This window comes from Rattus norvegicus, chromosome 6 (genome assembly GCF_021556685.1).
Source record: "Rattus norvegicus strain SHRSP/BbbUtx chromosome 6, alternate assembly SHRSP_T2T, whole genome shotgun sequence".
Lineage (NCBI taxonomy): Eukaryota > Metazoa > Chordata > Mammalia > Rodentia > Muridae > Rattus > Rattus norvegicus.
Genome location: NC_141539.1, coordinates 63,518,956 through 63,543,945, shown reverse-complemented (window position 1 = coordinate 63,543,945; position 24,990 = coordinate 63,518,956). Strand labels below are relative to the sequence as shown.

The 24,990-nt window shown below is 42.6% G+C and overlaps 1 protein-coding gene across 2 annotated transcripts in view; it reads left to right on the top strand.

The window, feature by feature from the left end:
• The first annotated feature begins 625 nt into the window (after positions 1-625).
• Positions 626-24,990, top strand: part of Ifrd1 (interferon-related developmental regulator 1) — a 48,535-nt gene continuing 24,170 nt past the window's right edge. For both annotated transcript variants that reach the window (XR_015621704.1, XM_087552423.1), the window contains exons 1-2: positions 626-757; positions 881-945. The gene's annotated coding sequence lies outside the window, so the exon portion shown is untranslated. The remainder of the gene's footprint in view (positions 758-880; positions 946-24,990) is intronic.

The following is a 24,990-nucleotide window of genomic DNA, read 5'->3' as shown; positions in this document are numbered from 1 at the left end:
ACTGATGACATCTGAGTCTGCTAGAGAGCTGGGCAACGTGCAAACCAGAACGAGCTACTTCACAGTTGCAAGTGTATGGGGCAAGGACCAATTGACAAGTATAATTAGTTCTTATTATAGAGGCAGCCTGGAGCAGGTGAGAGGTGGCAAGATATCTTTAAACCCTGGTACCATCCAGAGGGACAGACAGGTGGTGGGATTGATAAGGGGTTCTGTCCTCTAGAGCAGGCTTCTCATTTTCCCGTAGCTCTGCTATCGTCCATTCCTACTTCCTACATGCAGGTCTTGGACTTGTCCCTTGTCAGTCACATTTAGCACTTCTGAGAAGTTGGCACGAGGGCCTCCTGTCCTGTGAAGATGGAAATTCCCAAGTGTCTGTAAGGGCACCTGCCTGTTAAGTTCAGCCTCAGAAACTGAGCTAAAAGGTTGTGTTCTGAGTAGGAAAACAACCAGTCTGGTGAGAGACTGGAGCGTAAACAGGGCTGAGACAAAGAGAAGGTCAGCTTAAGTGGGTCAAGAGACCAGAGTGGATGGAGTGGGGCTGGATAGCTCTCTGGGAGGCCTATCCTGGCCCCACCTTCTCCAGAGGCAGGGTGACTCAGCACTTCCTATTATTACGAAGGCCAAACCCAAAAGGCCCTATCAAGGCTGACTGCTGTAAAACTACACTGTTCTCCTGGCTCCTGGTACATTCTCTGTCTGTATTGTAAAAGGTTGTTCCAGAGGCAGTGTGTGCAGCTCATCTCAGCGTTTGATGGTACTTTATGACTTTTTTTTAAAAACTTGAACCAACATCTGGGATTGGCTAAGCTTTTGGCTAATGCTAGCTTCTTTTGTCAGTATTGTCCCCTAATAACTTCCATTTATGGGTGACCCCTAGGTGCCAATGTAACGTGAACAGCTTTACAAGGACATTTTGTGTACCTCTCAGAAGCTGACTAAAAGGTAAGAATTACCATGTCTGTTTGCAAATGAGAAATTGGAGGCTTGGTGATGTTATGTGACACTAGAAGAGGAAACCCCCATGAAAGGCCTGAATAAGTTAAGTGGGGTCTTTAGTAACAGCTGGTGGGACTGTCCCAAGCGGATTGGCAGGAAGCAGCCCTGACCTCCAGTTGTTCCCCCCCCCCCCCAGAGCTGAAGAACGAACCCAAGCGCTCTACCACTGAGCTAAATCCCCAACCCCCAGTTGGTTATTCTTAAGGGCAAACAAACAGACAGACAGGCACCTGCAGTTGTGCCCTATACACCTGCAACAAGCCAGCATTGTTTGCAGAAGCCAGCAATGGCAGTTGAATGGTCAGGCAATTAACCTTTAGCTCAGGGGCACATTGTGTAGGAATTTGGGGCTGGTCCAGAGACCAGTTTTACCCAAGATAGTTTTAGCACTTAGACTGTCTTTAGGGATACTTCTATGAGATCGCACGATAGTTCAGTGCCCACTACAGTTACAATGTTCAAGGACTAAGAGAACTGACTATAGGCGTATAATAGCTCTTCAAGATGAACATGTTTTGTTCGTTACCTCCATTTTCCAAGTATGGATTCTGTAGATTTATTATCTAGGTCTAGATTCTTCCAGTCACTTAAGACAAGACGGTGTTCACTGTGACTAGAGAGAGAAGCTTAGAGCACACTGTGTGCCCCCTCTCTTACTCTCTGAAATTAGACTTTCACAGTAACTGGGCTGCAGTGGCAGAGGCAGGGCACTGCCTTCCAAAAGTTAGCAGCTGTACACATTGCCGTCAGAGTGAAACTCACGAAGGGCAAAGGTTTGGAATTGCTTCTTTCCTTATCCTTAGCTGTCAGTGTGTAGAAAGTGACCTTTATGTACTGCATTGGGAATGTGTAAGTACAGAGGTGAGGGTGATTGAGGCAGAGTCTCCCTTGAAGACTGAGGCTCCTTCTTATATAATTGATGTCTTTCACTTTGCCAATAGGAATGGCTCATACATGATGACGTGGGCTGGGGCTGTAGTCAGGTCAAGGTGGAAAACCAGTGCTTGCGAAGCTCGTGGCTGGCTCAGTGGTTAAGAGCACTGACTGCTCTTCTGAAGGTCCTGAGTTCAATTCCCAGCAACCACATGGTGGCTCACAACCATCTGTGATGAGATCTGATGCCCTCTTCTGGTGTGTCTGAAGATAGCTACCGTGTAGTCATGTAAATGAAATAAATACATCTTAAAAAATAAACAAACAAGCAAAGCTTTACACTTCTCAGCCTGATTTCTTTCTCTTCAGTGTCTCTAAATTGCCTTTTTCCTTTCTTCAAAGTGTATAAGGAGATTTATCCTGGATTTAAGACTAATATTTGGAGGATGTAAAAGAATCTCTTTCTCGGTTGCTGGTGTTGCCAAACAAATTAGCTATTCTTTCCGGAAGAACAAAGGGGAGCAAAACATTCTGCAGTTCTAAACTTCATGCTTTCTACTCTAATCCTGTAGCTATCACTTTTTATCTTTTTAAATAAGATCCTTATCATGAAGCTATATACCAGCCCTAAATTACTATTAAACTTGATGATTACTTGATAAATTATTGTTAATTTTCATTGGTTTGTCCTCCAGTAACTTTCATGAAACCTGTTTTCTGATTCTAATTCTGCTTACTACTATCCCCCCCCCCCCCTTTTACATTAATTCTTCTCTGGTTGTTGAGAGGAAAAGTATTGGCTCAGGACCCCCAAGACCAAGTTCTCAGCACTAAGATTTATTTGCCCCAGTGAGACAAAGGCAGGAGACAGAGGATGTGTGAGAAAGAGAAGAGAACAGGGAAGAGAGAGAAGGGGTATTTGTCCCATGGGGACAAAAGACTGCCTCTGAATAGAGAGGGTACGAACGTGGCCCATAGGCAAATGGAGGTTTATAAAGGTAAAGGGGAAACCCTGTGGTAGGATGACGTGTTTAATTTTAATTGGGTGTGTTAATTAGGTGAGCAAAGGGGACTCTTGATTGCTGGACTTCAATACTTTGATAGCTGGACCTTGGTAATCAGCCTCAGGAGGAGGAAGTGGCCAAATGAGGGACTAGACCTTGGCAACCCGCTTTAGGAATGTAATCTAATGATTCCTAGCAAGGCAGAGGGAGTAGGGGAGAAGGACAAGGCTGGCAGGAGCCATGCTCACCACAGGAGCCAGTCAGAGTCCCTGCAGTTGTGCTTTCTTCCTTTTATGGCTAAAACTCTTCCAAGCTTTCCTTGGCTATGAGAAACACAAGTAGAGGCATCATCATTCTCTTGAGGAAGGTGTGTCTGGGAGTTTAGGTACCTCTGGCTTCCCTAAAGCTAGCTGCTTCTTCCTTCTTCCTGCTTTCACTGCTGTTTGAAGTCAGTGCTGAACACTGGTGGCAAGACGGCAGGCCTGGCAATGTGGAAGAGAGTGGGGGCGGCCACTGTTCAACTGGTGGGACCCCCTTCATCACACCAGCTCAGCAAGGGTCCTAAGGGCCTCCGTTCTAATAGCAATTTGTGTGCATTCCAGAAACTTAACTTGCAGATAAAACCAAAGACCACAATTCTTGTGAATCCTCTTACTTTTCTGCCAATCATTCTCAGCATCCTGCATTCATTTTCATTCATTCATTTACCTTCTTTTCTCCCATCTCCCTATATACTTGGGTACACCCCAGGACTAAATTCTCTGCTTTTTGTCCCCCTCTTTTGTTTTGTCACAGAGGATGGCTTATGTGTGACTGGCTCAGTCATTCATTCGTTTATTCATTCGAAGTGATCTGGTGAGGACCTACATTCTGCTAAGTTCTGGAGATATAAAAATGAATGAGACGTGGCTCTCAGGTGCAGGGAATCCTTGGGTGAAATGGGAGAAGGAAAAGCGACTATAGACAAGGACTTTTAATGTGGTACTGAGTGCCTCCGTGGAGGATTGTGTGTGTGGTTACAGAGGAAGACCTGGCTTGAGAGTAGAGAGGTTGATAGAGAAGGCATTCATGTCATGGGTCCAGGGTCATTCAGAGATTCAGAGCATTAATAAACACTGACAAAGGAGATGCTTTTATTAAGATATTGGTGCCAAGTCCTTATCTGGACTTGGGATTCCCAATGCCAGGCCCTTCCACCTCATTAGGGATTTATGAAGGCAAAGAATACAAAGTTACAAGCTTTTGTTTACAAAGCAGAAAACAGCGGTAAAAACAAACAAACAAACCCTTAACACTTAGAGGTCTAATTTTGCTTCACAGCTGTCATAAGCATAGATATTTTAAACTTTTAAATATAAAGTTACCCATCAGCATGACATTACCTAGCACACCTGAACAGGCTATTATGAAGGGAGCTGTGGAAGAGAGGGTTTTGGTGAAAGGATTAAAGTCAGGAACCAGAATCTTAAATGTGAGAACTTTCAAAGAATTAACAAAGGTTTCTGGGCAGTGTACAAAGGCTAAAACCAGGACCCGAGAACTACAGGTTTAAGGTACAAAGGCTCGAGATCATAGAGGCTTTTTGTTTGAGGGCCCTAAGGTTGTTTCTGGACAGGAAGTGTCTGTCATAGAGTCATACCCGCAGAGGGAGTATTCTGAGCCTTGGAATGAAGAACATGATTCAAAAAAAACGTGGGGAATGCAGCAGTTTGGAGGGTTTTAGAAATGGAGCAATTACAAGGCCGAGACAGTCAGATCTCAGGTTCCAACTGTAAGAATGAAGAAAGGGAATGAGTCTGAGAAACGCTTAGGAAATAAAAAGACCTGGTGGCTAGAGAGAACATACGATCAAGGCCCAGCACAGTTCTGAGGAAGAATGCACTGTGTTACAAAAGCAGAGTCACTCCTGGGGCTCTGGCCAGGGGCCAGCCTGTGAGGACAGCAGCCTTGGAGGTTTTGTTGTTACTGCTGTGTCACTAGTCTTGGTTGTCAAATCAACTGGCTTTGAAATCAAGGAGACACACCTCTAGCTGAGTCTAATCTCGCCTAGATCAACTGATTTACTGGATGAGGGAAGGCTCATGCTGAAAGTAGGCTGCACCACTGGTGAGCTGGGTGAGTGGACTGAAAGTTAATAAACAAGGACATGTACCAAGTGAACTGAGCGCCACCTACTCTGTGAGTCCTGAAGGCTGACGTAATGGATTGCTTTCTCATCCCCCCACCCCCATCCCCACCCCATTCTGGCTTCCTTCTTAACTCATGAGAAAAATCTTCCTTAGGTGGCTTTTGTCCAGCATGTTGTCACAGTAATGAGAAGAGTCAGGTGACTGACCCAAGAGGTGGTTTGCTGGGAGGGTTGAGACTTAATGCCGAGCCTCCTGCACCGGCCTTTTCAGAGGCTCTGAAGGAGATGCGGCCCTGAAAATTCTGTCTTCTAAAAATCTGTATTCTGTCTCTGAAAGAGGTCCCAACCCTGTTTCAGCTGATATTAGCTGCAGATACAAAACCTGAATCTACTTCAGCCAAATCCACTCCCGGCTTGTCCACTATTAGCATCCGATCATCTCCCCCAAACAGCTGCAATTGTGTCAGCCTGGAGCTCAACGCCTTTGTCCCCCTACCAGTGGCTTTTATCAACTTGACAGTCGAACCTTTGCCTCCTTTATCTGAAATTAATTTCCCAGCAGGTGCCTATTGCTTCAGAAAAATAACCTTGACCTGTTGCTTAAAGCCCTTTGAGACCTATCTGCAGTAGAGTGCTTTTGTGTGACTGTTTCGAACTCTCTTGATTGCTGGTCATTTTCCGTGGAACCTCCAGCCGTCAATCAGCAGTGACCGGTCTCACTGGTCTCTTACCTACAGAATCCATCTGACGCTAGCGAGCATCACCCTGAACCGTGGCATGTGACCACACTTCCGAATTCTGTTTATTGATGCCGAATCAAAGGCAACTTACATTTTATAATACAAACCTTTGGAAATTCATTATTCAGTAGTCCCAGTATCTGGAATATAGGCCACCGTCACCTGCAGTGACAGGGCTGGTCTGACCCATTCATTCGCTCATCGTTGTTAGCGACTTTATTACTGGATAAATTACTTCTGAGGGTACTTCTCTTATCTGAGCAGCTGCTCTGCCGTGTATGAAAAAACTAATTTCACTTTCTAAGCTTTTTCTCCTCATCGGGCCCCATCTGCTTTGATAGAGCCTCATTCAGACACAGTAAGACGGAACTCTTCGTATCAATTTATTATCTCAGGAATCTCAATAAACAAGACGCTCTCACTGTGTTCTTCTTTAGGGCTGAGGCAGGCCTAGCATCGTTCTGGGGAAGAACATCCCGTTCAGCCTTGTGTTACAGAAGCTGGAGCCCTCTTAAGCTGTTTGTTGATAGTCCTTCAGTTTTATACTGAGTGGGTTACTATGGTGGGGAAAGTTCTAGAGAAGTAAAATAAAGTTAGGATGTGTCTCCCTCAGAGGACACCTCTGAGTGCCCTGGGGCTCTTCTTCACACTTCCATGCCTATACCATGAGGTGGGTAGAGAGACCAGAGGTAAAGTGAGACTGTGACCCCAGCCAACCCCCAAGGGGATAACCATCACCATTCCTCATGAAAGAAGAAGTCATTGCCAACCAGATGTGGTGTCGAATGTCACCCGTATGACACCAGCAGTTGGCAACTGGAGGCAGGAGGATCAAGCATTCGGTGACATCCTCAACTGTGCAAACAGCTCAAGGCCAGCTTAAGCTACATGAGACCCAATCTCAGTCATACCCAAAAGGAAAGCAAAATGATTTTTGTCCTTAGCAGTGCTGAACAGTTGCAGCAGAGGGTGGCGCGCGCGCGCGTATGTGTGTGTGTGTGTGTGTGAATCCATTTCTTTTTTGAGAAAATAGTTTTCTCTAGCTTTAATCCCTTCTCTATGCCAGGTCTTTTGGTGTCTGTGTTGCTTTGGGATTGTAGGGCTGCTGTGTGTTAGTGGCTAGAGTAAGGGACAAAGAAAAGCCTAGCAGATCCTGGGGAAGGTGGAGAGGGGATGGTGCGGGTGCCTGCTAAGGCCCGAGCAGGCATGGCTCCATGCTACGGGGAGATGTGAAACACCTATTCAGTCCTTATTTTCAGAAGCATGCAGGAAGGAGAACAGTGGGATACCAAACTTCCTTGCAGTCACACATAGCATGAAGTCTGACCCTTGCTCCCTTAAGAGAACTACAGAGAGTAGAAAAATTATATACTGTTAACATCATCAATTATAAATCTAAATTACATTCTGGTCAGTCCAGAATCTGCACTAATGAGCCCCAGGCACAAACAAGGCCAAAGCATTCATGCTTAGCCACATTTCATCCTTTGTATGTGTGTGTGTGTGTGTGTGTGTGTGCCTGCCTGTTCTATTGGTGGTTAGCTAGGTGGAAGGGACAAAGGAGAAGGCACTTTACATAAAGGAAACTAGAAAGATTTCGAAGACCCACAAACCTTTTTGCAGGGGATTTTACCTCTTACCTCCCCTCCCACCAGAAACCCTAGCTGCTTACACAGCACGATGCCTGAATAAGGTTTCCCCAGCTTCTGATCTAGGCAAAGAGCTATGACAGTCAATGGCTGCTGAGGGGAAATCAGTTTCCTCCAGTGATGTACCCACAGGTAGGTTTCCCAACCTCAAGCAGTCAGCCATAAACACACGTGCATATTGGTCATAACAACTGGACTCAGTAGGTTGTACTCGCAGGTGCGTGCGTGCGTGCGTGCGTGCATGCGTGTCTAGGTCCAAAGGAAACTCCAGTTCCTCAAACTCCAAAGGGCAGTCCAGTGAGTTCATCCTGGACTATTTCTGGTTGGTTCTGAGGAAAGCCACCGTTAAACTAGATTTTCATTTAACCGAAGGAATCATTTCCCTATCTCTGGCAGAAAGGACATACAGCTACCTGTGGTGCCTATTGTTGTACCAGAGCTCCTGCTGACCTCCAGGCTCCCTCAGTATCACAAGTTCCTGTTGCACATTGGAAGTCCAGGCTGGCACCCTGCCCTTCTCCCCTCTCCCCTACCTTATGTTCCTTCTAGTTCACAGAATTTCCTTCCCAACACTACTCATTGTCCTTATGCCCACCACTGGATGTGCATGTGTGGTGTGTCTGTCTGTCTGTCTGTCTGTCTGTCTGTCTGTTTTGCTTGCTCCTCTCACTATGCCTTTCCTATTTTCTACCCCTTGCTGTTTTTCCCTCTCTTGTACATAGTCCTGGCTCTCTGATGGCCATATTCAGAGCATTTCTTTCTCTGTCTGCTCTGGACTCTTCCAGAGGCCTATGGATGTTATCTTTCTTATATCTCCAATATAAACCTTCCCCCTAATCATACCATGGAGTGGTAATGTCATCAGTTTATACGTGTGTGTGTGTGTGTGTGTGTGTGTGTGTGTGTATGAGTAACAACAATAATCACAGAAGAAGTCATAAATTTGACTCAGGGCAGTGGTGGGAACATGGGGAGGAGTTGGAAGGGAGGGTGTGGAAATAATATAAACACAATATACTCGTGTATGAAATTCTCTAAAAATTAAAGATTTTTCTAGCTTCTGGCTTTTATACAAGCCATCGCTCAGCTCTTCAGCTAATTGGTAAAGCTGTTCCTCGGCGGCCAGTGAGGGAGGAAGAACCATTCCTCAGAACCTGATCAACTCAGTGTTTGTCGTCATAGGTCTTTAAGGTGGGTGGAATTTTGTTAGCTTCATCTTTCCTTTCTCCCACCGTCTTTTCTCATCTTCGTTTTTCCTGCTCACCCGCTTCTTCCTTTCTGGTCTCCTCGATCCTAGACGTTTCCTGCTCGTTATTTTTCGAGCTGTGCTACTATTTTAAGTACCAGTGTCCTCTGGTCCCTCTTGTGGCCTGCAAGCTGTGTCCATCATTGGTGGCGTGGAGGACGTGAAGGGAGAGCTGAGCAAGCGTGAGACTCGGCTGAGCAGCAGCGACCGACTCTCCCGACTAGACATTATGAACGGAAAGCCTGGCATTCTTGTAGCTATTGTCCTATTATCTATTTTGAATTTGTTCTTGGCATATAAATGTAGGATGATGAGATTCAAGTTGTCAACTCTGCAAAGCAGCTCTAAGGCCTCCCTCTTTGATAATTGGGGTTCCAGTGCTACTCATGGGGCTATTATCCCGTCTGAGGTGGAGAGTAGGATACATATCCACTTAGCATGTTATACGTGAGATCACCTAGGACACAGGTTAGGGAAGAGGTGTGATCTTTCTTGTTAGGCTTCTGGCTGTGGTTTGTCCTCTCTGCCTTGGTTGCTTGTGTCATCCTTCCTTCCTTGTGTTGTAATGATGAGAGGAAGGTATCCAGGGCACGAGGCGACTCCCTCGCCCTGACCTCCATAATCTGTTTATTTCTACTTATTATATTTTTAGAACTGATACAGTAGACCAAAAGCATACACACCTATGAGGTATACTGGGATGTTTCCATACATGCGTGTTTTGTGAAATGTTCGAATCAGAGGAAACTGACCAGTTTCTTCATTAATATATGTCTGTACCATAATACATATATATATTTATGCATTTATAACCAAAGTAGATTGCTCACTCTGCCTCAGTGGGAGAACCAGAAAGATCACAGCTCTGAAAGCAATCTCTGAAACAGAGAACAGAAAGGGGCACTGTATATGCTACCTACTCATTGTGAGCTTTTGGGAAACTTGTTTATGTGGAAACTCCAGTCATCTGAGGCTGTAAACCTCAAAAAAACAGCATCGCCATGTTCCGTCACACAGATGCTTGTGCTCACAAGTATTTTATCTATTCTGGAATCTCCTCCATCCTAAGGACTCCATAAATACTTGCTAAACCAGCAAGTGACTCGTGCTGCCCATAATAGTAGTGTTGGAAGCACGAGCAGGGTTTAATACCAGGAGACATTAGTCATCAGGACAGCCACTAGCCAGGCCCTCTGTTGCCTTCTGTAATTATAGAAGAACAAATGTCACGAGGTTTTTAACATTCTACTTCTTTACATCCATTTGTTACAAAATCGGATTGTTGGAGAGTTTAGTGCTCTTTCAGAGGCACCAAGTTCAGTTCCTAGCACCCATACCGGGTAGCTGACAATGCGTGTAAACTCCATGGAATCCAATGCCGATGGTCTCCTGGGCCCCTGCACTCACGAGCACATACCTTCACGGAGACAAATGAATACCATAATTAAAAAGAGTTTTTTAAGCATTTGTGTTGTGGGCTAGGGAGATAGTTGTGTTTGCCATGTAAACGTGAAGACCTGAGTTCAGTGCTCAGTGGAGAGTGTGGTTGTGTGTGCTTGTAATCCCAGCACTGGGGAGGCAGAGATGGGCAGGTCCCTGGGGCTTCCTAGCCAGTCAGTCTAGCCTAATTGCCAAACCTCAGGTTTCAGTGAGAAACCCAGTCCCAATAATACAAGCTAGATGGTTCCTAATGTTATCAGACACTGACCTAAACTGCACACACACATGCACACACACACACACACACACACACACACACACACACACACACACACACACTTGTTGTGTACTAAGCATTATAACTCTAAATAGTTCTTTGTCTTTTTTTTTCTCTTTTAATTCTTGTAACAGTGCTATGTTTGTGTTTTTATTCATTCAACAATTATGCGGCAGGCTGTGCTAGATGCTAACATTACAACAGTGGACCAGACAGACAAGACGCCATCTTTCATGGCCTTCAGAAGCTGAGTCTTAGAGAAAGTATCTAAAGTTAAGATTTCAAACTGTATGTTCCTTACGTAAAAGAACAGTCGTTTATAAGGAGCCTGCATTTTGCCAAGCCTTTCTGTCATGGCTCATTTTAAACCCTTACACAAGTCCAGTGCATTCAGCACTATTACCACCAATTTATGAAGTAAATTAGACCACGAGGGGTTAAGTAACTCCGCCAAGATCCCAGAACTAGCTGGCAAAGCTAAGATCTGTATGCTGGTCAGCTTAGCTGCAGGCTCCATGTTGCTTCCTCTTGATTGCTGCTTCCTGGGATGGTAGCTAGGACACACTATTCACAGGCCTTTTGCCATAGGAACTTGACAGCCAGCAAGCAAGTAAAACCTAATAAAGTACTGAGTAGAATAGCCCAAGGCTGCCCAGAGAGAATAAACAATCTGTCTGGAGGTCAAGAGGAGATTTAATGTGAGAAGTCCTTGAAAACTGAGGCCAAGGGAAAGGGCTTTATTGAATAGATCTACAGGGTATTGCTTTCAAATAGAAAATGACCCGTTTTCCAGTGGAAACACAATAGGTGGAAATTAAGGTTATTTTACTCCTTAATCTTATTGTTGTTGCTATTGTTTTGTTCAACAAATACCTTCATTACATAAAATTTATTGAGTGGGACAATGGGTATCACACTGTGATGTATTTTAATTTCAGAGATGTTAAATTGTTTAAGCATATAGATCTGTAAGAGAATGTTTTGCTCTGTTCAAGTATTTTAGTTAATGAAAACACTAGTGAGTTAGATTATAGTCTTATGCTCATCGACTATAGTCTTATAGTTCAAGAAACTATAATATCATTGTAAATTATTCAAGTTAAAACTTATTTAAAGTATGATCTGGAATAAAATAACACTTAACTATACAATATTTTTATCTATGAAGTCAGTGACTTCATATACCATCTAAATTTCATCTGGGGGTTGTCTTGGTCAGTGTTATATTGCTGTGAAGAGATACTCTAACCACAGTAACTCTTATAAGAGAAAGTATTTAATTGGGGCTTACTTACAGTTTCCTGTGGGAGAATGGCAGTAGGCGGGCAGACATGGTCCTGGAGAATTAACTAAGAGATCTACATCCAGACCCACAGGCAGTAGGAAGAGAGACACACTGGGACTGACTTGGGGTTTTGAAACCTCAGAGCCCCATCCCTTCAGCAACACACTTCTTCAGACAAGTCTATTCCTCCTAACCCTCTCAAGTAGTGTCAACTCCCTGATGACCAAGCCTTCAAATACACAAGCCTATGTGGGCCATTCTCATTCAAACCACAGGGGTATTTTGGACCTAGCTTACATGCCCCTACTGTGTTACAGACGGCTGAAAAATAACCAAAATAACTTATGAAAAATCAAGACCTGACACTATCCATATAGCTAGAGATGGAAATGGTTACTCATAATTTGACCATGACATGAGTCTTTATTACTGGCATAATACATAGGGGTTGAGAATCCCAAAGTCCCAAATCCCAAACCCTTGGATTCTAGAACAATATACCTTGTGGATTGTTTAAGCAGTGTAATCTACACAAATTGTTCCAAATCTGAAAACCTGATATCTGAAATATTTCTGTCCCAAGCATTTTGGATGGTGGGTGGATGGATGGAGAGCCTGCAGCATACCATGGCAGTTTTTCCTTTTGAATATTCATCCTGTTTTACTTAACAACTTCTGATGAGTTACACATACCACCTCGACCTGGCTCCTTTGAGATGCTGTTTTGCTCATTACAAGATGCTCTTGCTAATCTGGGTTAATGGTGGACACACGAATACCTTATTGACAATAATTCACTTGGGACTTTAGTGAGTGGTAGCAGGAGAATTACTTTTCTACAAAGCTTCCTCAAAATCATATCTCACATGTAACCTCTAGCTGACCCACAGCACCCCTGAAAGCTTCAGAGTCCTTATAGAGACCATCATTATGAGACACTCCAGGGCTTATTCTTACAGAATGTGAAGTTCCCTCATTAAACCAGCCAGTGTTCCTCTGTACAACATGGGTCTGACAGTGTGGTTATCATCATTAGCCAGAGGCTGTCTGCAGTTTCACAGTTTATGTCATGAAACTGTCATGTTAAGCATCTTATTTCCTTCTGGCTGAATATCATCTTTTAGGAACAATGCTTTATTGGAAAGAGCGAACTGAGTTGGAATTTACCAGTCCAAAACGGAGGCAGAAGAAGTGTGTGTGTGTGTGTGTGTGTGTGTGTGTGTGTGTGTGTGTGTGTGTGTGTGTTTAAATTGAGAGTGTCTGATCAAAGAAGATGTTTTAGTGATCACCAAGGCACACGACAAAGTATTTTGCTTTACTATCCAAAGCAACAGGGAAGATTTGTATGTTGAGAATATTGACTGTTGATATTAAATGGATGGCAGAATGTTTTACCTTATGCAGTGATAATTGAAAAATAGTTATTAACATTTTGTTCATTGAGCAAATAGTTTTTGAATGCCTTGTCTGTGCTCATCCCTGGAGTGGATGGTTGGGGTAAAGCTGCATAAGGCAGAACACTGGTATGCTATGTTCCATTATAGACAACCAGTGCTTCATAGATGATGCAAAAGATAGCAAGGACGAAGAAGTATGTTCTAGCTACAAAGTAGCCATGGACATACTATTGTCTTCTGCATGGTAGTATAATACCAGCAAAGTGTTCTGTAGGCTTAGATTTTTCAGAACCTACTTTTAATAAGGGTTCTCAAATCTTTCAATCCCTGTTCTACCCACTGTCCAGAGGTAGGGAGGGGAGAAAGATGGTAAACAGGACAATCAGATGTGGACCTGTTTAGAAGCAGTTCTTTGGGGGTGACTCCAATCTCCATTGTCAGGATACCAGCAGTCCAGTTCAGTAGTGTCAGGATATCAAACACAAATCAGCAGTGGTGGCACAATGCAGCAGAAAGAGCCAGGCCTCTGCACAAGTCAGTGGGAACAACCGGGACACCAGGAGAAGTTCTCTGCCATGCCTTTCTCAACAAAGTGAAGATCAGCAAAGACTTGAGACCAATGAAGCCTTGCTAGGCTAGATTTGCAAGCGCCCCATCACTGTCCATTGAGTCCTATTTATACTTTCTCCAAACATTATGTGTCCTCTCATGGGTCTTGTGTAAATAAAACATCACCTGAGTCAGTATCACATGACATAACCAGAAACTTCCACTTCAGTGTTCCTTTTATATTATGCATTTCTAGACTTGATGATTGTCTTAGTGTTTTATAGCTATGAAGAGACACCATGGCCATGGCAACTCTTATAAAGGAAAGCATTTAGTTGGGGGCTTACTTAATAATTTCAGAGGTTTAGTCCTTTCTTAATCATGGCAGGAAGCATGGTGCTGGAAAGGTAGCTAGGAGTTCTATATCCAGGTCCAAAAGCAGCAGGAAGAGAGAGAAGCTGGGCTTGGCTTGGGCCCTTGTAAACCTCAGAGGCCCCCCACTTCCTCCTACAAGGTAACACTTACCCTGACAAGACAACACCTCTTTTTTTTTTCAAACAAATTGTTTTTCTTTTATTTAAAAAAAAAATCCTTTTGACATCAATAGATTTTCTTTTTAGAACAGTTTTGGTTTTTTTGTTTGTTTGTTTGATTGATTTTTTTTTCTTTTTTCTTTTTTTTTCTTTTTTTTTTTATTAACTTGAGTATTTCTTATATACATTTCGAGTGTTATTCCCTTTCCCGGTTTCCGGGCAAACATCCCCCTTCCTCCTCCCCTTCCTTATGGGTGTTCCCCTCCCCATCCTCCCCCCATTGCCGCCTTCCCCCCAACAGTCTAGTTCACTGGGGGTTCAGTCTTAGCAGGACCCAGGGCTTCCCCTTCCACTGGTACTCTTACTAGGATATTCATTGCTACCTATGAGGTCAGAGTCCAAGGTCAGTCCATGTATAGTCTTTAGGTAGTGGCTTAGTCCCTGGAAGCTCTGGTTGCTTGGCATTGTTGTTCATATGGGGTCTCGAGCCCCTTCAAGCTCTTCCAGTTCTTTCTCTGATTCCTTCAACGGGGGTCCTATTCTCAGTTCAGTGGTTTGCTGCTGGCATTCGCCTCTGTATTTGCTGTATTCTGGCTGTGTCTCTCAGGAGAGATCTACATCCGGCTCCTGTCGGCCTGCACTTCTTTGCTTCATCCATCTTGTCTAATTGGGTGGCTGTATATGTATGGGCCACATTCAGGGCAGGCTCTGAATGGGTGTTCCTTCAGTCTCTGTTTTAATCTTTGCCTCTCTATTCCCTGCCAAGGGTATTCTTGTTCCCCTTTTAAAGAAGGAGTGAAGCATTCACATTTTGATCATCCGTCTTGAGTTTCACTTGTTCTAGGTATCTAGGGTGATTCAAGCATTTGGGCTAATAGCCACTTATCAATGAGTGCATACCATGTGTGTCTTTCTGTGATTGGGTTAGCTCACTCAGGATGATATTTTCCAGTTCCAACCATTTGCCTATGAATTTCATAAAGTCATTGTTTTTGATAGCTGAGTAATATTCCATTGTGTAGATGTACCACATTTTCTGTATCCATTCCTCTGTTGAAGGGCATCTGGGTTCTTTCCAGCTTCTGGCTATTATAAATAAGGCTGCGATGAACATAGTGGAGCACGTGTCTTTGTTATATGTTGGGGCATCTTGTGGGTATATGCCCAAGAGAGGTATAGCTGGATCCTCAGGCAGTTCAATGTCCAATTTTCTGAGTAACCTCCAGACTGATTTCCAGAATGGTTGTATCAGTCTGCAACCCCACCAACAATGGAGGAGTGTTCCTCTTTCTCCACATCCTCGCCAGCATCTGCTGTCACCTGAGTTTTTGATCTTAGCCATTCTCACTGGTGTGAGGTGAAATCTCAGGGTTGTTTTGATTTGCATTTCCCTTATGACTAAAGATGTTGAACATTTCTTTAGGTGTTTCTCAGCCATTTGGCATTCCTCAGCTGTGAATTCTTTGTTTAGCTCTGAACCCCATTTTTTAATAGGGTTATTAAGCTAACACCTCTTAATCCCTCTCATGTAGTGCAACTCTCAATGATAAGATGACTAAACACTCAAATATATGAGTCTATGAAGGCCACTCTCAATCAACCACCACAGTGGCTACAAATAAAAGGGTCAAGAAAGACTTTAGGGGTTGGAGATTTAGCTCAGTGGTAGAGCGCTTGCCTAGGAAGCGCAAGGCCCTGGGTTCGGTCCCCAGCTCCGAAAAAAAGAACCAAAAAAAAAAAAAAAAAAAAGAAAGAAAGACTTTAAAGGAAAAGAAATTTGATTGGAGTCTGTTTTATAAAGTGTTATTTTGCTGGTTGGTTTTTGTCAATTTGACACAAAGTAGAGTCACTGAGAAGAGGGAACTTCAATTGAGGAATTACCTCCTTCTGATTTGCCTGTGGGCTTGTCTGTGAGGGTTTTTGGTTTTGTTTTTCATTTGTTTGTGTTTTGTTTGTTTGTGTTTTGTTTGTATGTTTTGCTTTGATTGATGGTTGGATTTAAAGGGTCCAGCCCAGTGAGGGCAGTGGCAACTCTGGACAGGTGGTCTTGGGTTGTATACAAAAGCAAACTGAGCAAGCCAGAGACCAGTGGTCAGTGTTCTTCCATGGTCTCTGCTTTAGTTCCTGCCTCCAGGTTCCTGTTGTAATTGAGTTCCTGGCTTGATTTCCCCTGATAGTCAACTGCAACCTGAAAGCCAAATAAATCTTTTCCTCCCCAAGTAACTTTTGGTCAGCGTTTCTCACAGCAACAGAGAAGCAAACCAGAACAAATGCTCACTAGGTTTGGAGAAGAGCCCTGGAAAGACCCTCCTTGCTCAAGGCAATGTGTGCTTCGGGAACTTCAAGTGATCTTGCATATCTGGAGTGTAGGAAAGCAGGAAGATGAGTAGGTACATAAAACCCAGAATTCAGTGCCTTTGTCAATCATGCTACTCTATAGGTGCCTTAGTCAGTGTTCTATTGCTGTAAAGAGACACCATGATCAGTCCACTCTTATAAAGAAAATATTTGTTGGGGCTGGCTTACAGTTTCAGAAATTTAGTCCATTATCATCATGGTAGGAAGAAGATGTGATGCTAGAAAAGGTAGATCTGAGTTCTAAATCCAGATCAGTAGGTGACCGATCTATCTATCTATCTATCTATCTATCTATCTATCTATCTATCTATCTATCTATCAAGAGCCTGGTTTGAACTTTTCAAACCTCAAAGCCCACCCCCCAGTGACACACTTCCTCCAACAAGGTCACAACTCCTAATAGTTTGACTCCATGACAACCAAACATTTAAATATATGAGCCAATGGTCCTATTCAAACCACCACAACATGGGTAAGAAGCCAGTGAAGGATTAGTAGCCAAGTAGTAACCCAAACATTTGATGAAAAAGTGTATATAAAAGTGTCTAGTACTTTTTAGCCCAGTATGGAAATGTTACAAAATAAGATTCAGGTACAATGAACCCAAAACCAAGTAAACAAAAATAAATTAGTAAAGTCATAAATTTTTCTATAATAATGAGAAAAAGGTGTTACATACTTGGAGGTGGGGAGATTCCTCAGTGGTTAGAGCTCCTGTAAGCATGAGAACGGAAGTTCAGACCCCAGGCAGGACCCACATAGGTGGGTGTGGCAGCCTGTCTATAATCCCAGTGCTGGAAAGGCAGGGAGAAGGGATCCCTAGAGTGAGCTGCCTGGCCAGACTAGCTATACTAGCAAGTTCTATATTCTACCTCAGTGAATAATGTAGAGCGTGACTGAGGGCAACTCCCAATGTCAACTTCAGGTCTTCAAACATGCATTTGCATATGCAACCACATGATAAGAACATCTATGCATACACATGCATACCACACATATAAAGATGAGGTCAAAAGGGAAAAAAAATACTCTGTAAGTATTCATCTTATGCCATGCATGCATTTATTAAATATTGGATGTTATCTTTCTTGTGGCTGTGGCAGAATACCCAGCCAGAGCCACTTAAGGAAGGAAGGGTTTATTTCAGCTCACAATTCCAGGATATAGCCCGTTTTGGTAGGGGATGTCATGGCAACAAGGGTTTGAGGCATCTGGTCAATGTGGTGTCTATAGTCAGGAAATGAAGATCAATAAATCCTCAGGCTCATCTCACTTTCTTCTATTTAGTCCAGGATCCCAGTTCATGGAATGAATCCCATGAATCCCATAGCACAGAATTAAGGTCTTTCTAGTTCAATTAATGTAATCAACTATTGTCTTTCAGGCATGCCAGAGGTATAGCATAGGCTAAGCTGGGCTTCATAATTTCAGCGGGAATGAAAGAGGAGGGTAGAATCTAGACATGGTTCAGCTGTAGAATAGTTTGGTGTTTAGGTGACTAGTGAACCCTTCAACTCTATTACTAGAGTAGGAGTAGGGGTGGTTATATTTTCCAGTGGTTGAATTTAGGGAATTGGAGTGATATAAGTAAATATTAGAACATGGGTTTTGGAATTTGGATTATCAAAAATAAAAATTGTATTATGTCATATCTGAAGAATTTCCAACTGTTGTTTGTATTTCACTAATGTGTCAAAATGCAACTATTGATTTCATCTTAAAATGAGGCAAAATGTAAAAATAAAATGAATAATACCACAAGAAAGAAAACAGTGAAGCTGGTGAAGTGTAAATACTACTTTATTTATAAAAGCAGACATGTAGGCAGGTATTTTAATTTACATGGTGTGAAATAGTATTGTAGAACTGTTTATACTTTTGGAGGTGGAAGAGGGTGGATTAAGGTAAAGACTTAGGACATAGGAGAACAAGAGTAAGAAGATATTGCCATGAGCATTTAAGGAAACCAGAAAAGTATAGAAGTTGCTGATTCACTGGAGTTACTTGATCAGCCTAAGGCTTCTTAACTGCGTTGTGAGAAGCAGAACCAGGAGACAAATGCAAATTGGTTTGGATAGATACGTAAATGGAAATAACTTCGGCTAGAAGATACTTCTGCATCCCCATAAAGAAGAATAAGCTATGAAAATAAGGAGAATAAAGAAACAGCCTTCAAAGAGGTAACAATCATGCCCTTGCTAGATAACTATGGTCGGGAGAGTGGCATTCACTTCATTTTCTCAGTGACTGAACTATAGAGAATATACCATTGCTTACCCACCATGGCAGTCTGATTTAGAAGGAAACATAGCCATTTGTGAATCGTGAGCAAAATTAGCCATCTGGTATGCCACTGATAGAAAACTAGATTTCTCCTATTGGAAGATGTTCCAGTTAAGAAAAGAATATATTGCCAATTAGCAACAACAAACAATAAGGAGGAGTCCTGCTTGGGATCAAGAAAAGGAAGAACAACTGTTAATGAGGAAGGCTAAGGATGGAGAGAAAGAAGAAGCGGGGAGGAAACAAGTCCCTTACAAACAGCCATGCATGATAACAGAGGGTGTGGAGGGAAGGAAACGCTCCAAATAGAGAGTTTTAACAGGGTGTCCTTGGACAGAAGTCTGTGGAGGCGGCATAAAGTGGGCAGTAGCCCTATGTTGGTACATTCTACGTACAAAACAGCAGATGACAGGAGTGAGGAATTCAAAGACATTTTCTTTCTTGAAACATATGGGGTTTTTAAGGGAGGTAAGAGAAGGGTTGAGTGATTATTTTTACTCCACTCATTGCTGTAGACATCGAGAATGCTAGACACTGCCAAATGTTATCATCATTTAAAGGAGATGGTTAGATATAACGATTGGTTAGGATGCTTTCAGCCCCAAGTCATAGACCTTAAATAACACTAAAAAATATTTGGTTAAATATTTGAAATATTTACTACTCGTGTGTCTAGGGGTGGTGGGTGGTACCAGTTAAGTGACTGCAAATCCTCTTCCAGGTTTTTTTGCTGTTGTCTTTTGGCATTATGTGTTAGGTTTGCTTGTCCTATGGTTGCAAGTGACAACACTCAGAGGAGGACATGACTATCTTTTTCTGGAGAAGGACAATTACTTTGCCTATACCTCTTTACTCTAATAAACCATTGGCTGGAACTGGTAGGAGGGATTAGTCATGGGATCAGTCATACCGCAACTCCTGGGAAGCACTTGACTCCCCCAGGGAATCTGGCTATCTGAACAACATTAGAATTCTGAGAATGAAAATGGAGATAATATGGATCTGGGGTGGGCAATCATCAGTATCTGCCCAGCCCACTGTGGGGCAGCACCATTCCCTAGGCATGTGGTCCTGGATTGTTTTAAGAAAGCTGAAGGCTAACTATGAATGAACCTGTGAATGACCCAGTGGGCAGTATTCTTCCATAGTTTCTGCTTCAAGTTCCTATTTGAGTTCTGCTTTGACTTATTCCAAAGAGGGGCTCTAATGTGTAAGCTGAAATAAAGTTTCCTCCCTTAAGTAGCTTTTGGTCAATGCTTTATCACAGCAACAGAAAACAAAACAAAACCCAATGAAAACTAAATGTTTCAGTGTGACAAGTACGATAGTTCTGTTTGTGTAAGTTTTCAGAATCTTTAGAATTCTTTTAACTGGATTCCTTCACAATAAATATTGTTAAAGTTCAAATTTGGCAGCTCACTCATTTCATTGCCAAACTGCCTCCAAGTTGCTGCCGAGCTGTTCCTACTTCCCATGGCCTTTCAGCTGAGAGTAAAAGACAGGCTTTGTTAGTCTTACCTGAGGGTCACCAGACAGTGTTCTGGGAAACAAGATCGAGAAAAACGGGAATGCTTAAAAAACACTGGCTTCTACTCTGGCTTTACAATAAAGACTGACATGACCTGACTTAAGCATGAAGAAAAAGCTTTAGCTTGAAGGTGTCATCTGACCCTCACAGCAAAGTTATATTGCCTCTGACAGCTTTGCCACCTGGAGGAGGAAAACACAGGTAGTTGGGCCTTCCTCTGGATTTGCCTTTCTACAGTCCTGTCTCATTCCTCTCCCTCTACAAACTTGCCTTTTTGTTCTTCCATGTCTGCAGTAGGCAGAAAACAGTTCCTCTTCTCATAAGAGAGAGATTCTAATTCTGAATCTGATTTTCAAACAAGAGAAAAACAGCTTCCATTAAAGACTTACAGTAGGAGTTGCCAAGCTGATAACTGATAGATAAGGCTTTTGAGTCTAGATCCATCTAGATTCCAAATCAGTAGCCACTAATGGGGTTTGTAGGAATGATGCTGGCTGACCTCCTTGATCAGGGGCCTTGGTAAATTCTCTTATCAACTCTTGGACAAAGGATCTAACGTTGTTTACCTAAGTCTAAAATTCTCCCATCAGAATAATTTCTTTCTTTAGTTTAAAGCACAGATTAGCCCATTAGCATAGAGTCCTCGGCAAATAACAAATAATTTGATTATCTCATTGTTTTATGACAATATAGTGACAACTGAGCAGGGATATTGACTCGTTTTTTCCACACAAGGAAATGGAGGCAGTCAGGGTTAGGGCGACCTGCTCAGAACACACTGGATCTCTGGTGTAGATGTAGGCCCTCTTTGGTTTTGTGGAAGCCTGTCAGGTGAGAAGCAAGAGAATAACTTCAAAGTGGGTTGAGAGGGAAGGCCAGCCATGGGTGCCTTGTGTTGTACCCTTTGTTGGGGGCTACATGGGTCCCTTCATCTCTTTGATCTTAAGTTCTAACACAATACTAAATCTTTGCTTTTATTTTATTTTCAAGACAGAGTTTCTCTGTTAGCTTTGACTGACTTCCAGGAATTCACTCTATAGACTAGGCTGGCTCTAACCTCTGAGATCTACTGGCCTCTGTCTCCTGAGTGCTGAGATTAAAGGCATGGGTCACCATTGCCTAGCTCCAGCTATGGTACTAGATTTTTTTTTTCCCCAAAGATTTATTTATTTTATGGATGGGAATATACTGTCCTCTCTTCAGACACACCAGAAGAGGGCATCAGATCCCATTACAGATGGTTGTGAGCCACCATGTGGTGAACTCAGGACCTCTGGAGGTGTAGTCAGTGCTATTAACCAATGAGCCATCTCTTCAGCCCTGGTACTAGATCTTAACCATGTTATGCGAACATTTGCTGGATGAGGAATTTCAAATAGATCAACTCTCAAGTCTTTTTCAATTTCAGTTTTCTCATGGCGTAGCCAGTGATTAGTGGTACCACATAGGTCATGCTGAGGAAGAGAGATGGCTGAAGGAAATAGGATGGAGAGGTCAGTAAAGACCAAGTTGGTTTTCATTACGTTTGGTAGGAAACATCAAAAGTTAGCTAAATAAAAAAGTCCAATGACATTCTTTAATTGCTAAAGAATAATTTCCATGTATGCTGTTACCATGGAAAAGCTTTTTCCAATATGAGGTCATGGGTATTGATTTGCTGTACAGTACTAATGGGACACAGTACTCTTCAAACACAGTCTCCCTGTTTATTGACAATACTGCAACTGTATGAGAGAAACATTCTTGTATTAGAGGAGACTTGAATGTTACTCTTATTTAAGTCTTTTGTAGGAAATTTTATTAGAGAAAATATGCAACTTCAAAACTAAAACCATACCCAAGCTCTCCTATGCTATATGACAGACAGGAGAGTTTGAACTAAATTGACATCATGTCCATTCTTAGGCAAACAGGAATCTCAAGTTCACTGTTCTTGGCAATAAGACAGAAATTGCAAACACATTAAGAAAACCATATAACCTAGATGATTACAGGTGGTAATTCACTTAAAAATTGTTTGAATAATATTCTTTGGTAATAAAGTTCTGCTATAATCTTAAGATATAATCTGAGTGCTCTAAATTTGCAGTGAAACATTAGTCACCAATAGGGACCGTAGAATGACACTGGAAGTCAAAGACCACTGAACAAAAGGCCCTATAAGGGAAGACTTTGCCCAAATGAACCTTTGCAGGAGGACTGCATACATAAGGCATGACTCTTAGAGACAGGCAATCAGGTTCCCCTGTGGCAAAGCTTGGCCAGGCAGATGAGCCAGGGAGTTAGGTGTAGCCTCATTACTTCCCAGTGGTATCTTGATTGAATGGCCTTGGTGAAGTTGGAAAACCCCTTTGAGCCCATTTTTTTCTTGTATAAGAGGGGTAAGACTAAATGTTCTTGAATTTGGTTGTTATAAGAGTCACATGAGATCTGTGAAAAACTTCTGGGTGTGTGCATATGTGTATGTGTGCACACACACGAAAACCAGAGGACAACTTCGGGGGTCATTCCTCAGGAGCCACACTTCTGTTTTGTTTTCTAAAACAGTCTTTTACTGGACTCAAACTAGGCCCAGGGATTCCCTTCTCTGCATCTCTCGGCATCTCTGCCTTGAGATTACAAGAGCACCACCACATTAGACTTTTTTCCCCTTAAAACATGGGTTCTGGGAAAGAAATTCGGGGCCATGTATTAGCATGGCCAACACTCCTCACTCTGAACCACCTTTTCAGGCCAACAGTGTAGACTTTTGGTGTAAATTAAGTTCCATTGCTCCATTGTTCCTTTGCTGTTGAGGAAACCATTCAGATACATAGTACATTCACTCAGGGATTAATCATAAGGAGCATGCGCACGCACTATGACCATTCCCCTTTCCTTGATGAACAGGTCAGCAGGGGATACATTCCTACCAATTACCAATCTTAAATTACTGCCATCTTTCTTTTTCAAATTCACACAAAGCTGCTGTATGTATCTGTAAAGACCTGGTGTGTGCTACAGAAATTATCAACTTGGCTTTAGACATATGGACCTTATCTATGATGGGGAGATAATAAATAATAAAAATTATAATGTATATAATTAATATTCTACAGCACACATGTGAGAAAACTGAAGCTATTTAATCAGTTAAGTTGGGATGGGAGCAAAGTCTATGACTTAACAGATGAAGGAGAGATTGTGTGTGATATTCTAGACAAAGAAGTCTAGAATATTACTTCCCTAGCTATGAAGTCAGATTAACTGACTATGTACTAAGTTCCATAGACTGTCTCAATACTGAATAAAATGGGCTCTCTTAAGCTGAATGCCATAAGCCCAGTGCCAGAGAAGCAGAGTTACAGATATAGTGACTCTGGGTTACTTTACAAATTCTAGACCTTCCTGGGCTGCCAAGCAAGACCCTGTGTTAAAGAACAACATTTTATCTTGTCTGTAATTCCAACATTAGTAAGCGAAGGAAGAAAACTGAACTGAGAGGCACTTTGGAAGAATCAGTTATATGGAGTTCTGCGGGGTGGGGGTGCAGGGTACAGCTGCTACTTTAGGAGGGAGAGTGGGAAGATTTCTTCTGGGAAGTGTCATTTCAGCTGAGATCTCAATGCAACTGTGGGAAGCTGGGGATGATCATAGCAGGCAGACAGGAGCTGTTGCAAAAGGCTTAAGCAAAGAATCAAGTTTGGGGCTTAAGTTGGTAAAGTGACTGATAGGGGGCTGGAGTGGTAGGAAGTTATATGCCAAGCTGGTGTGAGGCCCAAATCATCAGCCCGGTGAACCTGGAGACCTCTTACACGTTCCAAACGGCAGAAGGAAAGGAGCTGGATTAGGTGCAGAGAAGGACATTGGGAGTTAGAAGCAGGAACTAGATCCTGGGGCAGGAGAGATGGCTCTGTGTTTAAGAGCACTTACTTGTTCTTGCAGAGGACCAGACCAGTTTCCAGCAAACACTCCTGGCAGCTCATAACTGCTAGTAATTTCAGTTCCAGTGAATCTGACAACCTCTTCTGGCCTCTTCTGGCACCCACACACATATAACATACACCACACACATACACATAAAGAAAAACTAAAACTAAAATCTTTTTTAAAGACCTAGATCCCACCAAACACTATAGGATGGAGGGCCAAGAAAATATTTCTACCTAATAGTATGCAAAGAATCCCAAGGAGCTATAATTAAACCCATTCAAAGAAAACCTCTCATGTTTATGTCTTCCAGGAATATATATGTGCTACATTTTGTAAAGTGCCCAACTGAGACCCCATGAAAGGTGACAATTCTTTTCAAGTATGTGCAACTCTGACTAATAGAACCCCCTCCCTTTTTTTTGCAACGTTTGAGTAGTTTTACCACTGTGGCATTATCTATCAGATGAAATGTTTTATGAAAGCACATATCACCATGACTAAGAGATAAGAGCAGTGAATAATGACCAGATGGCAAAAGATCTTAAACAGCAGGACACGGAGAACTTTGCCTTCCTCCTATCTTACTTACACCCTCAAATCTGTCTGAATATAGGACAGGCATTTGTCTTCTAAACTCCTGCCGTTAGATTTTGCCAATAAAAATGTAGATAGAAGTCGCTGGGATGGATGTTCTTTTCTAGATAAAAAGTTAAAGTAAGCCTGGGGCTCTGGGAGAACTGGGCCTCTTCCTAAGCCAGCAGGATGTAAATACAAATCTATGTTCAGCTT